At 45.5% G+C, this 16,029-nt stretch overlaps 1 protein-coding gene across 4 annotated transcripts in view; it reads right to left on the bottom strand.

Annotated features, from left to right (window-relative positions):
* Nucleotides 1-16,029, bottom strand: part of GZF1 (GDNF inducible zinc finger protein 1) — a 36,866-nt gene that overhangs the window by 14,094 nt on the left and 6,743 nt on the right. For 3 of the 4 annotated variants that reach the window (XM_032859323.1, XM_032859321.1, XM_032859325.1), the window contains exon 2: nt 3,131-3,264. The gene's annotated coding sequence lies outside the window, so the exon portion shown is untranslated. Of the gene's footprint in view, nt 1-3,130; nt 3,265-8,771; nt 8,811-16,029 lie in introns of those variants that run through there. The other variant, XM_032859326.1, reaches the window with a different exon arrangement.

Below are 16,029 nucleotides of genomic sequence, written 5' to 3'. Positions count from 1 at the left end.
CACACACACACACACACACACACAGTCTGAAAAGTAAGAACAGTGAAACCTTGCATAAAGCTGAGACTCAGAAAGCTGAGAACCACACCCTCAATGAAAACAATAGTTTAGAGAAAACAAAATCTGTCAGCACAGAGAATCAAGTAGTTGTTGAGTTTACCCTGAGTTAGGGGTGTAAAAGTCTCCCTTGAAGGTTTGTAACTATGGGCCTGCCTCTGCACATGGAGTTGTCGCTCAAGTTATGCTGCCCTGAGACCTGGGAACCCATTAACTTGGAAATTAACAGAAAGCCTGGTCTCTGGCCAGAAACATTCCAGGAGCATCCATAGAAGCTAATGCAAAACTGCTCTGGAGGGATGGACAAGGGAGCAAGATTCCTGAGCAAGTGGATGCCAGCGGTGGAACAGACAGCAGGCTGGACCTGTAAAAACTTTACTGGGACTCTCAGCTTCCACCATAAATATGTTCACATTGTTTAAAACAAAAGGAGAACTTAAATATGTGAGAATAAGATAAAGAACAAGCAGATATGAAACAGGACTAAATAAAACTTCTGAAAGTTAAAATATACTCACTGAAATCAAAAGCTGCGTTGAGGTAAGCAGCAGGTTTGGCACAGCTGAAGAATTACTGGGCTGGAAACAGACCTAAGGATATTACCAAGAATGCAGTGGAGACACAGTTGGGAGATAAGAAAGAGAGGTTAAGGAAGATGGAGGAAAGAATAATAAAGTCTAGTATATTCCCAGTAGGACTTGCAGAAGGAAGAAAGACTGAGAGGCAAGAGCCAAAGAGATATTAGCTGATAATTTTCCAGAACTAAATAAACTCTCAGGTTTGGGAAGGATGGATAAAAATAAATTTATATCTAATCACAATATAATGAAACTACAGAATGACAGAACCAAAGAGATCTTAGAATTATCCAGAGACAGACCAGAGAGGACTGAGTAAGATTATCTAAGATCATAAAAGGAAGCGTGTGATGTGAAAAGAGTCATATGGAGGGCCTCCAGATCAAGGTAAGGAGACAGGCAACCATAAATTCAGCAGCAGAAATGCTGAAGAGCAAGTAGCAGCCTTCTTTATGGAAACAAAAAAGGATGAATTCTATAGTAAAAAACAAAATTCCCCATTCAAGAATTGAGATTTTTCTTCCCCTCAATTTTTCTAGTTTCTGGTCTTATCCCATGTGTGACAGTTAATTTTGTTCCAACTTCACTGGCCCAAGGGAGGCTCTGATAGCTGGTAAAATAATATTTCTGCATGTGTCTGCAGGGGTAGGAGAAACTAGCATTTGGTTCCGTAAACTGAATAGGGAAGATCCACCTTCACCAATGTGGGCCGCATCATCTAATCCATTGGGCCCAAGTGGAACAAAAAGGCAAAGCGAGGGCCAGTTCTCTCTCTTCTTGAGCCAAGACGTCCATCTTCTGCCCTCAGAGCTCAAAGCTCCTAGTTCTTGGGCCTTTGGACTCCAGCATGTACACCATTGGTCTCTGACCTCAGACTGAATGATTCCCTGGCTTTCCTATTTCTCACCTTGCAGCCAGCAGAGTGTGGGGCTTGGCCTCCAAGGCCGCATGACCCAATTCCTGTCATGAATCTCCTCTTATTTATCTCAATATATCTAGCTACTGTTTCTCTGGAGAGCATGGACTACTACTAGGGCAAATCCACCATTCCATATCCTCTAAACACCTTGACCTTGAGTGGTTCCCTTTGCCCCCCAACCCCCATTTTAACTGTCACTTTCTGACCCTATCTGAAAATTCTTGGCACTAAGATATACTCTCAGGACAGAAAACCTATTAAATCATGGCCTCAATTAATTCTCCAAAGTTTTCAAACCACTACTTCTTGAAATATGTGTCACATTTTCTCATATGAGTCTGTTACACTGCATTCAAATTTATAATTGAAAGAGGTTTTCTTTTTAATGAATCTATATTACAATGTAAAAATTCTTATGGTTATTAAAATTTGATTTGATATTTTTATGTATTTTATATTTTGATTATCTTCAAATGAATGTCTGGTGCAAGTTCAACTTCTTATAAATACAACATTAGATGATAATTCATTCACTTGCCTACTGTAAGATTCAAAATAAGAGTCCAACCCGCAGGTTCTAAAATCAACTTATATGGGGCGCCTGGGTGGCTCAGTTGGTTAAGTGGCTGCCTTCAGCTCAGGTCACGATTCCAGGGTCCTAGGATCAAGCCCCACATCGGGTCCCTGCTCAGCAGAGAGCCTGTTTCTCTCTCTCGCTCTGCCTGCCACTCAGCTTACTGTGCGCTCTCTCTATCTCTCTGTCAAATGAATAAATAAAATCTTTTAAGAAAATAAAATAAAATTATAAGTCTCAGCTCTCTGGTGATGAAGCAAGTGTTTCTATCTGCCATTTAAACATCTTATCTTTTTTGCTTGTTCTTCATTAAGCAATTCCAATAGTAAGTCAAAGTGACTGGAAGTTTAAACCCTGACAAAACCTGCTGTAACTTACTGTGAACACAGACACTCCCTCTCTCTCTCTCACACACACACACACAAGTCCCTAGCATGAGTGTTGCAGGCATCTCACTACAGAACTTGCACAGCTCAACGCAGCACCCACATTCATAGGGCTTCCCCTAGTGTGGCTTCCACTGTGCCTGGCACACTGCACTTCGTGACAGAAAGGACATGTCTGGAGGATTTCCTCTTTCTGGGCCCCCATAGGACAAGACACTCTCCTGACACCGTCAGAGGACACTGGGATGAGGGCTGCTCTCCAGGCGGTTGGAGGACATCGATCCCAACTGCAGTCATTCAGTCGTTCAGGACTGCCCACGGTTCTCCAGGCCCTGGGGTCTGAAGAGTGCAGTCATGACTACATGGGCCTCCCCAGCAAGGCCTAGAAGCTCCCTCACCACCTTGGTAGCAGCCCCCACCTGCTGGGCTCCCTTCCATCGGCCCACAAGGCACATCTAGTTTCCATGCTCCTCCCACCGTGCCCTTTGCCTCTGGGCACTCTAGTTGCCCACCTGCTGACAAGGCTCTGTCCACACGCGTGCCACAGTTTTCTCTTGGGAGGAAACATCTACTTTTCCCATCCCTGGCCCCCAGACCTTGAGGCCCCACCACTCACACAGCTGGTGTTCTGTGATGTTCCTCCAAACCTTCCATTGGCTCTCATTTCTTCACAGATATCCAGCAGACCCTGGCACTCCGGTCTCTCAGCTTCCTCTCTTTCAGTGCAATTTTTCTGATTCAGTTTGTGCCCTGTAAATAAATTGCAGAAATGAGGCAAATTCATCGATGCAAATGTCATCTAAAGCAATCTATCTGTCAGTGTCTGGTGTCTCATTTCTGAGACAGTCCTTGAAGCAGCTACTTGAAATAGCTAAGATACTCTGCAGACCAGAACAGCTGCCAGGGTCCCCAGGTGAGCAAGGTGCAGTGTCACAGCCCACGATCCCACAGATCCCACGATCACCCCAGCCCGCAGCGGTGAGCAGGATACTCAGAGGATCCAGTCAGCAGCTTTACAACTCGTGAGCTGCTGCTGCTTCTCCATCTGGTCAGAGAGGAAAAACTAATAAGCTGAACTGAACAGGAGCAATTGAATACAATGCTAATGACCGTCATTTAGCTCTTTTTGTTCGGGGGTGAATTACAGTGTGAAAAGGACTTGCCCTTGTGAAAGCTGGTGGAAGGGCACCTAGGGTCAGTGAGCCTGGAAGCTGTGTGGCCTGAGATGACGGCTCGGCTCTCCTAGGCCACAGGCTCCTCCTCAATGCAGGGCAGATTCTTCTAGGCCCTCCTCAAGCCACCTGCACACACCTGCTCCCACTGGGTGTGGACAGGAGTCCGTGACCTCAGGGAATTGGGTTAGCCACTGGGCACAGTAAACACCCAATAGTGACAAAGCAATTCCGACTGTCCCCACCCTACTTTCTAGCTTCTGATTTGGGCAAACCTACATATAGTCTCTGCTATCTTTGTTTCAGCTTAAAAAAATATATGGCTGAACTCTGATCATTCTAGAACATCTCTGCCATCTTCCCACACCTGTTGGCTCCTCCTCCTTCCACCCACATGCAGCCCTGGTGTTCACCAGGAAGTGGATCCCACAGTCACTCCCCTTCCTCAGGAAGCTTTCCTGATGCTATCTCAGTTCCCACAGGATGGGGTTTACCCTAGCTATGTGTGCTAAGGATGTGGCCTTTCTGCAATCCAGGACTGCTCCTGCTCCTACCCCACCCAGGACCTTCCCTTTCTCCTATACACATAGATCCCCTCCCTCAACCTCCCCCAAAACTGGTCCTAATTCTCAGGTTAATAAAAATGAAAATAAGACCAAAATGCATTTCATGCTCACAGTGGGTGAGCCACAATGCCAAGTATATTGCTAGCATTACTCAATTCTCACAAAACTCTGAAGGGGTAGTATTTTTAGCCCTTTTTGCAAATGAAGGAACTGTGGCACAGAGGATAAGGATCTGAAGCGCCAGAGCCAAAAATCGATCCACAGAGCCAAGAAGCTCCAGAGTGCAAGCTCTATCCAGACCATAAGGCTTCCCGGCTCCAGTAAAAATCCAAAGGGAGCTGGAGAGGGTTGATTAAACAGCCTCTGAAAAGTGCCACATCTTCCGTTTGCATTAATCCAAAAGCTAACATTGATAAGTGTGGTTTGTGCAAGAGCCCAGGAACTCAGCCCTTCTCTGGCCATATCACCACCATCTCTCACCTCTATACTCCTGGGCACTGAGGCCAGGGCTCCAGTCTGGCAATGGCTGCACAGCCCCAGAGCACAGGCCATTTGCACATCCTGGCCTGATCTTCCCTCTTCCCCTACTTAATTCCCACATATCCCTTCCGCCTCCATTCAGTTGTCTCCCCCGCAGGAAAGCCAAGTGCCCTGTGACAGAGCCCCATTCCATAGGCTCACAGTTCCAAGTACCACTCAGTAGTCCTACACATGACAAGTGTGATGTAGTACTTATTTGGTGATCATTGGATTACAATCCTCCTCCTCCTCCAACTAGGCTGTGGGGTTTATGAGCACAGAATGGTGAAACCCTAGCAGCCAGCTCTGCATCCTGGCACCTAAGTCTTTGCTAAATGAATGAAAAGTATCAAGGAATGACCACTCATTTGTCTCTTGCACAGGGCCCCCCAGGCTGCCAGCTGCCTCCGGTGTCATCAGTTCCCTGAAAATTTCACAGCAGTTGCCACACAGCTTCCCAACCTTTCCTATCCTCATAACCTCCTCATTCTTTTGCCAATGGCTGGTCTGTCTAATTGACAGACTTGACTCTCAGTGCTGTCCTGGACATGGTGATGTGGGAAATGGGCATTGTCTTATGCCCTAGAGAAGCCAAACTGGAGAAAACCACATGATTTCAGGTGACTATTTTCGGCTTCTCCTGGCTGAATTCAGTTCTGATGCACTGAGCAAGAAGGAAGAAACACTTAGCACACAGCTTCATTTCATTTCCCTAACACCAGAGGAACACATTCAATGCACCCACTATGTGGGCTGAGGTTCTCTGGAGCCCCGGTGGCAGAAGGGGTTGCTTCGACCTTCACTGAGGACTACTCCACACAGCAGCGGTGCTCCTGTCACTTGGGATGCAGGTTATGACCACATGTTAGAGTTTCTCGGATTCTAAACCAGATGATATCTGCAGAATGCCTAAGTGGCAGCACACAGTGCATCTGTAATGCGCACTTTTCTAATTGATGCACAATTCTGGCAGAATCTAAATGAAAGTTATGGATCTCCTTTCTGGAAAAAAAAGCAACCATATACACATAGGTCATTTTGCACATAGTTTCAGAGTCTTCGCAGGCCCCCAGAGGCCCATCTGCTAAAGGAAAAGGAGGACCAGTTCTCAGGCTAATCTCCTCTTTCAGCAGATATTAATTTGTGATTTATTTTTAAGTGTTTAAATGTTAAGAGAGTCATATGTCTAGGCCAAAGTTTGCTCCTCCTTAAAGTTAACCTCAGCTCACTTCCAAACGTCTTTCCATCCCGGCTTGCAACAATGACAGTCACACCAGACCTCTCTCCACTGGACTCTCAGGTGGAGACCACTGATGTATTCTCTCAGAGCATGCTAGTTGGTAGCACAGCTGAGCCCACAGAGGGACACAGTTTCTACACAGGGATCCATAAAGATCTCTAAGATGTAGTTTGTTGGAAGTTTTTGGTTTGATGTGCTTGATGGCTTTGAGCGGAATTGGAGCTGTGGAAGTTGCTAGTTTCAGCTGTCCTAAGCTCATTTCACACAGGCTCATGAGCTGCTTCCTGTGCTCACCGAGAACAGCAAGGTGTTGGCAGCACAGTCCCAGTTTTGCCAGCAACAACTGCGTGACTTGCAGCTCACCACAGGCATTGAGAAAAACAGGTGAAGGAAGCTCTAAGCACCAAAGGTGAAGGAAAGGTCATTTGCCTTTTAAAAACACTTTTTATCTTTAAGGCACTGCTCCCTGAAGATCTCTGTATATCTTTTTACAATGCTTCTGGACTGCATCTTTCTTTTGTGTTATGAGGAAATATATATAACAACAACTTCACCAACTGAACCCAGTTTAAGTGTGCACTTTGGGGCATTAAGTACATTCACAGTATGGTATAGCCATCACCTCCATCCATCTCCAGAACTTTCTTAGCATTCCAAACCGAAATTCTGTTCCCATTAACAATAACTCCCCAGTCTGCCTCCCCCGGCACTGGCGACCACCATTCTACTTTCTGTTTCTATGAATCTAACCAGTCTAGGGACCTCATCTCAGTGGAACTATACAAACTGTGGCCTTTGGGATCTGGCTTATTTCACTTAGCACAAGTTCATCCATGTCATAACATCTGTCAAAATTTCATTATCTTTTAAGTATGAATAATATTCAATTGTACGTATATATTGGTCTTGTTTATCCATTTATCTGTTGATAGATACTTGAGTTGTTTCCATCTTTTTGCTATTGTGCATATACTGCTATAAATATTGGTGTGCAGGTATCTGAATTCCTGTTTTCAGTTCTTTCAGGTATATATTTAGAAGCAGTATTGTTGAATCATATGGTAATTCAGTGTTTCTAATTTCTCTATATCCTCAATGGACTGAAACATTTTTAAGCAAGAGATTTTTGCACATATATTATCTTTTCCACATGATATTCTCAATAGTTTTATCAAAACTCTCAATGCCCTTAATAGTTAAAAAAAAAAAACAGTTCTTAGTATTCAGGATTTGAGCCCAAATAAAACGTCTCCAAGAAAAGCCGATCTGATAATTCATGGCAGGAGATGGGGAACATACTAATAAATGACATTTTATTTTGAAAAGAGTTCAGGCTCCATTAAGAGTTAAAAATGCATATATCTTCTCATCACGAGCATCACATTCAGATAAGTATTATCCAGCCATCACATATACATAAATTTAATCTTTTAAATCAACTTTGCTTCTACATGGAATGTCAAAAAGGGTGATGAACCACTTTTTATAGAACAATTTCAAATAAAACCTTGCTGTAACACTACTGCAATCTTACTATCAAGAATCTCATGTATTTAAAACACCACATGACGTATTTAGAATCTGCTAGAAGTCTAAATAGACATAAAAACAACATATGTGGGGGGGGGCCTGGGTGGCTCAGTCATTAAGCGTCTGCCTTCTCTCTCCCCCACTCCACCTGGTTGTGTTCTCTCTCTCTGTTTCTCTCTGTCAAATAAATAAATAAAATATTTAAAACAACAACAACAACAACATATGTGAACAAGAGCAGCTAGGATTCTGTATTCCATGTAAGATAGTTAGCATTCATTGCCAGAAAGACTTCTTCAGTTGGATGTCATAATAACTCTAGTGCTTGACCAAGTGAAGAAACCAGATATGACTATCATAAATTTTATATTCAGTTCCCTTTAGAAATGCCAGATAATCAGGTTCAAAGGTAGAAATTATGTCAAGCTTCTTCACAGAACTTTTGGAAATCAATAAGATAAAAAACACCAACAACACAAAACAGAGTTAACAAAGAACATAGACAATTCACATATAGGTGTACAAATAGCAGAGATTTCACTGACAAATGAAATAGTATAAAAACAATGACAGACCAATAACTAGATAAATTGCCCAAGGTTAAATACAACGTTTGATGCAGCACAAGTATCTATGGGGAATGCAATCTCAGGGTCAGTTAGGAAAAAAAAAAAATCTATCTATCCACGGAACTGTCCTTACCCGTTAGCTATCCTGAAGAAATACAAGGGGGTGAACAATTTTCACGTAAAGGTACTCACTGGAGTGCATTTATATTACTAAAAGTTTAGAAACAGAGTACTTACCCACAAGGAGAGGACTGAATAATTTACATATATCTATGCATTGGTTTATTATGCAGTCACTGAAGTAAGGTTTAAAATTATTTACTGGAACTAGTGGTAATTACTACACAATGCATACATTTATAAAGTATGCTATAAATGGAATTTTGCCAGCTATTACTTCCAGTAAACCTGGAAAACCTTAGGGAAATGCTCACTTTATCATAATGAGTAAACAAGATTACACTATTCTCATAAGAAATGATCTGATTTAAAAAACAAATCTATAAAGCTAGATGAGAGGGAACCATACCGAACTCTACACTGGGGAGACGCGCGCGACCGCCCCGGCCCCGCCCACCAGGACACGCCCAGCCGCTCACCCAGCGCCACTCGAGCCCGCCCCGCAGGCCAGGCCACGCCCCTCACGGACTCCCAGGCGCACCACTGAAGTGAGGGCCAGGCGGCTCACCGCGCATTGGCTGTCGGGAAGCCCGCCCTTCCCCGCCGAGACCTTTCCTTTTCAGGGCTCCTCCGAGGGCAGACGGCGGAGCTAGGACGCTGGGTCACGCCGGGCGTGCCGCTGCGGGTGCTGTCAGGCCACCTTCCAGTTCGTCCTCGGTGGTCGCAGGATGTTGATGTTGGCGCCTTCCCGAGACCCGGGAAGTCCCGCTAAGGTGCGGGAGCTCTTGGTTCAGAGGGCGGCTGCAGGCAAGGGCGCCGGTTTGCGGGGGTCCCCGAGTACCAGCGAGGGGAGAGTAGCCAGTCAGGCGTTGAGGCCGCGGCGACCCAGAGCCTGGCGGGGTGTCGGTTCTCGGGAAGGAACGACGGCGCCGCCTATTGGGTGATTTTCTTAACGTTTGTATTCCCAGGCTTCCGAAGACCAAGAAGTGGTTTATTCCAGATGAAATGAAGCATATTTACATAACTTGGGGGTCAGTCAAAGTTTGAATTTTAGCACCCGCTGTAGATTTGGGCAGATCATTAGAACTTTAAGTTACTTCTCACAAGGTTAATTGGTGGCTTTTAAATTTTTTAAATGTGTATTTTTTGAGACCCCAATATGTTTCAGTGAAACCTCTACCTAGAGATTTCATTGCGCTAGGCCAGGCTCGGGTTGGCTGCTCTGTGGGGAGCAGTGAGGCCTCTCATCGGGGATACCTGCAACTTGAATGCCCTTTACACCTGCCTACGAAAACATACTCCTAATTCTTAAATGAGATTTTAATCAAAAAAGCAAAACATGCACACTATAAAAATGGAGAGTCTGAGAGAATATACACCAAATGCCTTGTCCCTACATTAAGACCCTAAAGTCCAAACCCTAAGGGCAGCTATTGTTAAGTTTTTACCAATCCTTCCAGAAAGCCCACACATACAGCGCAAGCCTAAAAGGAATCTCATTTTTTTAAACATGAAAATCAATTTTCTCAACTGTAAAATGAGGTTGGAAATAGTGCAAAACACCTTGAATAGTTCTTGGAATGTTGATTGCACTGCCTGTGATAACTATTGTTAATATTCTACAAAGATTTAAATTTTTATCTCCAAGATTTCATGTCCTTCATACCATGTACAAGTCTGCCTCTTAGTATTTTCAAGGCTGCACAATAATCCATTCTGTGGGAATATTATAATTTGCTGAATCTCTTCGTGTTGGACATTTGAGATGTTTTCATGATGATCACAAAGACTGCTATGATTAATTATCTTGTATGAAGATGTGTGTGTTTATGGCCATCTGCAAAATATTCATAGAGTTGACCCTTGAATAACAGGGGTTTAGGAGCACTGACCCCTCTATAGTCAAAAATCCACATACAACTTTTAACCACCCCCAAACCTAACTACTAATAGCCTACTGTTGTCCACAAGCCTTACTGATAACATAATAGATTAACACATAGTTTATATGTATTATATACTATATTCTTTCAAAAGAGTAAGCTAGAGAAAAAAACATTAAGAAAATTGTAAGAGAGAATCCATTTACAGTCCTGTAATGTAAAAATTCCATGTTTAAGTGGACCCACGTGGTTCAAACCCATGGTAATTGCACGTAGAAATGGAACTACAAAGAGAGTGGGTTTGAAATGTCACTTGCCCTCAGAAGAACCTGCACCGATCAGCATCCCCCGAAACTGAGCAGGAATGCTCCTTTCCCTGGACCCTAACCAACGTGGAGTACAGCAAAATGTTTTGGTTCATTATCACTATGATGAATGAAAAGTAGTAGTGATTCATGTCTGTGGGACAACTTTATTGAAAGTTGCCGAGCGGCCCATCACACTGTCTTACATGTTAAAAAAAGATTAATTGAGGGGTACCTAGGTGGCTCAGTCGGTTAAGTGTCTGACTCTTGGTTTTGGCTTAGGTCATGACCTCATTGGTTTTGAGCATGAGCTTGCCCTCTGCCCTTCCCCCCACTTGAGCTCTGTCTGGCTTGCTCTAAAATAAGTAAGTCTTAAAAAAAAAAAAAAAAAAAAAAAAGATGACTTGACTTCCAAAAGACCTGGAGGTGGTGCACATGGGGTTTGTGTTTGGATTAGTTCTATGGTGCATCAAACCACCATGCACCCAATTTCCTTTTTCCCTCTGCTCCTCAGTTGTTTGCTTGGCCCAGGTTCCTGAACCTGCTGCTCTGGCAGTGGCAACAGGATTATTCTGACTGCCTGAGACCCACTAGAAGTTTACCCAGAGATGAGCAGGGGTCCAGTCCCTTAAAAATCTATTACAAGGGGGATTCCAGGGAAATGGCCACAACATCCGACTACAGCAACATGTAATTTAAAAGTGAAATTAGGGGGGCCTGGGCAGCACAGTCAGTAAAGTGTCCCATCCAACTCTTGGTTTCAGCTCAGGTCATGATCTCAGGGTTGTGAGGTTGAGCCCTGCGTCAGGCTCCAAGCTCAGCACAGTGTCTGCCGGAGATTCTCCTTCTCCCTCTGCCCCACCCACTTGTGCATGCTCTCTCTCTCTCTCTCTAATAAATAAATAAATTAAATCTTTAAAAAAATTAAAAATAAAAATGAGGTTGGAGTGCTTTGTCTGATCTTAATAGGTCATCTGTATTTCTATGATCTGCATGCATGAATCTTTTTACAAGTTTTGCAGTTTGCTAAGCCTTTTACTGATTTATAGAAATTATGGTAAAGGAACTGGTAAATGGTAAAGAAATTCTCTTTAAATTGTTAAGAAAACATCATTGTCCTGTGACAGATATTTTCCTCAATTTATTGGCATCCTTTAGGCTCTGACAGTGGCACCTCCTTAAATTTTGCCCCGTAGGCACCTCATCTTACCCAGACCCAGCCTTCTGTCCATAGGACAGAGGAACTTCCTGCAGCATTTTTTTTTAAAGATTTTTACTTATTTATTTGACAGAGATCACAAGAAGGCAGAGAGGCAGGCAGAGAGACAGGGGGAAGCAGGCTCTCTGCTGAGCAGAGAGCCCGATGTGGGGCTCGATCCCAGGATCCTGGGATCATGACCCGAGCCGAAGGCAGAGACTTTAACCCACTGAGCCACCCAGGTGCCCCTCCTGCAGCCTTTTTACAAAGGAGACATGGTGCCAGAATTAGGCCAGGTTGTGGAGGAGGCTGGGCTGGTTTTTAAGGTCAACCAATGCAGCATCTGATCTCTGATCTTCCCCCCCCAAGACACCAAAGTTACCTGCTCTGAAAGCAGCTCCTACCAGACTGCCCTTCCCAGTCTGAGAGAATCAATATAACTTTAAGTGATTAGTGGGAGAATTTAGGACTCCCTAGTCTTGTTCCCCTGTCAAGTCTTAGCTGCAGGGTCAGACTCCTAAACGAAGCCCTTCCCATTCTGCCCCCCACCCCCCATGCTCCAGGATTGGGCCTAGATTGGCCTCATCCTCACCCCACATATGACCACCCTCTTTCCCATGTGTTTCTGCTTTTTCCCTAAAAGGTGGCGTCTATTTCCAAATCTGTTGACCTTGAACTCAGCCATATGACTTGACTGAGCCAATGGAGTGTGCAGAAGTCACAGTGTGCCAGTTACAAGCCTTGGCATCAAAGGGCCAGTCCTATTCCTACTTGAACGCTTGTACCTCTGCCATCACCATGAGACCACCCCTGGGAAAGCCCATTGATCCCAGCAGGAAGATGGGGGCATATGGATCAGAGATTTGCCAGCTAAGGTGGACCAGCTCAGCCCAGGCTAGAAGAGCACCCCCGCAACCCCCCCATAACTTGCAAACTCCAATAAGATCAGTTATGCCTCAGCCTTGTATCACCTTAACGAAGTAAAAGCTTCTGCTGTGTGCTGCTGAGGTCTGGGTATTATCTGTTACACAGCATTATTGAAACCATAAGTAACTCACACAGAACCCTACAGAAATCTGTGCAGTCTTTTCCTATTGTATTTACATATTGACCCCCGACTTCAGTCAATAAACTGCCAGCACACAGAGATCTCACTCTGGGGACATACCTATTTCCAAAAACTAGCACAATGCACAGACACCATCTTAGCCAAATTCACAGTTATTCTGACCTGTGTTAGAATCTTAATAGTCTTTATAAGCTTATATTTTACTTTTAGTAAAGACACAGGATGTTTTACAATATTGCTCTGCTGCTTTGTTGAAAAAGTGCTGAAAACACTGTTTACCCTTAGTAGTGGGGGTAAAAATACTTCGCCTGGTCATCCTTAATTTCAGAAACGATGGGGACAAGTTAGAGATGACAACCTGGACACATCTATGCAGGTCTCTGGCATTCTGCAGGACCCCCAAAGACCCCTCTCTGGTTGTTCTTGCCCCCTACCCTGGTGATTGGGAGAGGTTTCTGCTCCTGAAGGAACTGCTTTCCAGGAAACTCTTAAGGGTCTTATGGTCCGCAAGCTGGATTTTGACAGAATGCTAATCACGAGTGGACTCATTTGACCCTATTTGTCACTCTGAGGCAGACCTCCCATGGGAATTACCACCCACAAAATTTTAAACGTCTACCATGGGGTTTTAAGACATCAGAGGCAGAGTTCTGTCTGTGCCTGGCCCTTTGCTGGCCTGTTCTTTCCTCTGGTAGGTGTGGAGGGAATCCCCGGTTGTAAGAAGAGGAGGAGAACTTCCCTGAGGGTGGTCCAGGCCACACCCCATGGTATGTGGCCCAGCACCTTGCAAGTCCAGGTGGCACCCCCCATCACTGCTGGTGGAGTTGGAGGAATGATGGAGTGGGCTGCCCCAGGGCCGTCAACTCTGTGCTCAGACTTGGGCTCTAAGAGTGAGGTGGGCATGACCCCGGAGCACCCTGGCATCTCTCAGGCAGGATTCCCGCGCCCACAAGTCCCACTTAAGTATCGCGGGCCTGCCACGTGAACAAAACACTTGACAAGTCCTTGGTCAGTGAAGTTAATGTCTGGCCTGGGCGAACAGGGCACGGACAAGTAAGAACGTTAATTATATAAAGGTTAGAATGTGATGCCTGCAGAGTCGCAGAGTCTGGGGCAGGGCAGTCTGAGGCTTATGGCTCAGAATAGGACAAAGAAGGTGAACAAAAACTCAAGGGGGTGCACGTGCAACCTGGGGAGTCCTGGGAAAGATCTCCAGGCAGGAGAAACAGCCAGCGCAAAGACCCAGAACCAGAGGGAGGATGCAGGAATGACATAGCTGGACACCTGGGCCCTGCCGGAGGCCCCTAGCCCCCGTCCAAGGGCCCAGCTGATGGTCCAGAGAACCGCTGCTCTTGAAGTGCTCTAGAGTGCATGTGGAAATAGGGATCAGTCTTTGAAGACTCAGGCTGCTTCCTAGGGTTGCGGCTCCTGATGTCCCGAAATGGGAACACTTCTGTGGTCGCCTTGTTCAGTGTCCAAGATTATGGCCTCTTCATTGTATTTCAAGAAATGTCATGAGCAAAAGAAAAAAAAAAAAGGAAAGAAATGTCATGAGCTGGTGTGCTCGACTACCACCAAGTGTTGATGTTGACTATACCAGCATGGATGAAGAGAGGGACCAGCTGGCCATTGGTGGAGGACGCCACACTGATGTGGGATGGATATCCCATGTCTAGACAGAAGTCTCAGGGTGAGTTTTTCAGCTCTGGGCCTTCCTGGTCATTCCACGTCAGCACAGTCCAGTGCCAGCCCATGAAGCCCCCAGAAACAGATGGCCAGATGAGTGTCTTCATTGTGATCTATGGGACAGTGAAGTTTGAGTGCTGTCCACCTTTGTTTTGAAACCACTCACCTGGTCACCACCCACAGATAGGTTTCAGGGAGCTGCCGGGGGTGGAAAGGGCTCGCCCTCCACAGGGGGGCGCCCTCCACATGATCTGTAGTGTGGAGGCAGGCCTCACTTCCCTTGCGGTTGTGCACAGGGCTGCTGAAGCCCTGTTCTCTACTGAGGTTTACACCTTGCACATGAGCAGTCTATCTGCTGAGTAATTGGCAGTTTTCTGTAAGCTATTTTTTCCCTTGCCCTATAAAAGGACCTAGTTATGAAATCCTGAAATATAAAAATTCAATGGCAATGTTGCCAAGTTAGTGCAGCTGGGATTGGCGGTGGGGGGTGGTTGGAGGAGTGTTGGGGGAAGGCTCATCCATGGCAGCCGGCCCCCACATGCACAGCAGTTCACACGTACGCAAGGCATTCCTTAGGGAAATAGCTCATCCTCAGGCTAGAGCAGAAGAGTCAGGCACATACTCTAGCCTTTCCACTCCCACTGGACCCTGTCAGGAGAAAGAATATTCTGGAACTGGATTGCCTTAATCACTTTGTGCCAGTCAGTGAAAAGAAGCCGACTATCACCTAACTCATCTCCCTCTCCCAGCTGGGAGGTGACAACTAAAGAAGGACAGCGGCAGAGCACAGGCAGGTTGCTGAGGTCTATCCTGCCTTGCCTCCATGGAACCTTGATGGGCAGGAGAAGTTCTCTCATTAGATGAAGTGCGGTTTCCGCATTTCCTGTCCTGTGCCCAACAAGGACCGTGGAACCCTGTCTGGTTCTGAGACATATTCCAGTTAAGGAGCTCCCTGTACCCTCTGAACACTTAGGCCCCAGTGGTGGTGACATTCTTTCCTCATTTCAGGATTTCCCAGCTACCTGGGAATGTCTCTAGACCAGCAATTCTGCTTCCACTGTACCATCCAATACAGATGGAACCAACCGCATGTAGCTATTCAGATTTAAATTAATTAAAATAAAATAAAAACCCAGTTCCTCAGTCTTATGAGTCACATTTCAGGTGCTCAGGAGTCCCAGGTGGCTGGTGGGACATGCCTGCCCATGAGGTCTCTGTTGGAAAGCCTGATGACCCCCTATTCTCAGCACTGGAGGCCGCAGCTCCCACCACTCCCCCTCTTCCCTGTTTCCAAGGATCACAGGCGATTTAGAGTTTACTGGTCTGCAGTAATTGGGCTAAGAGCAGGATGACCAATTAGTCCTAGTATTTCTAGGACTTTATTTATCTTAGCACTGAAAGCCCACCTCCAGGAACACTGTCCTGGGCAAACTGGGTGATCAGTCTATCTGGCTAAGACCCACAGAGCAAAAATGTCTAAGGGGACTATTTGTGGGATGGGGCCAGAGCACAGTTCATGCTGCCATACATGGTCCCTTTGGTGGGGACACCTTCGCCATTACCCTGATGACACTGTATTCTCACTCTTAGATGAAACAGTCCTGCATTCACCTCAATTCCACCTCCCTCCCCAAAGCCTCAAGTGTGAGTAGAAGGCT

Source organism: Lontra canadensis, unplaced genomic scaffold (genome assembly GCF_010015895.1).
Source record: "Lontra canadensis isolate GAN:19392208 unplaced genomic scaffold, GSC_riverotter_1.0 scaffold16, whole genome shotgun sequence".
Classification (NCBI taxonomy): Eukaryota; Metazoa; Chordata; class Mammalia; order Carnivora; family Mustelidae; genus Lontra; species Lontra canadensis.
The sequence above is the reverse complement of the archived record's forward strand: the minus strand, read 5'-3'. Positions and strand labels throughout refer to the sequence as shown.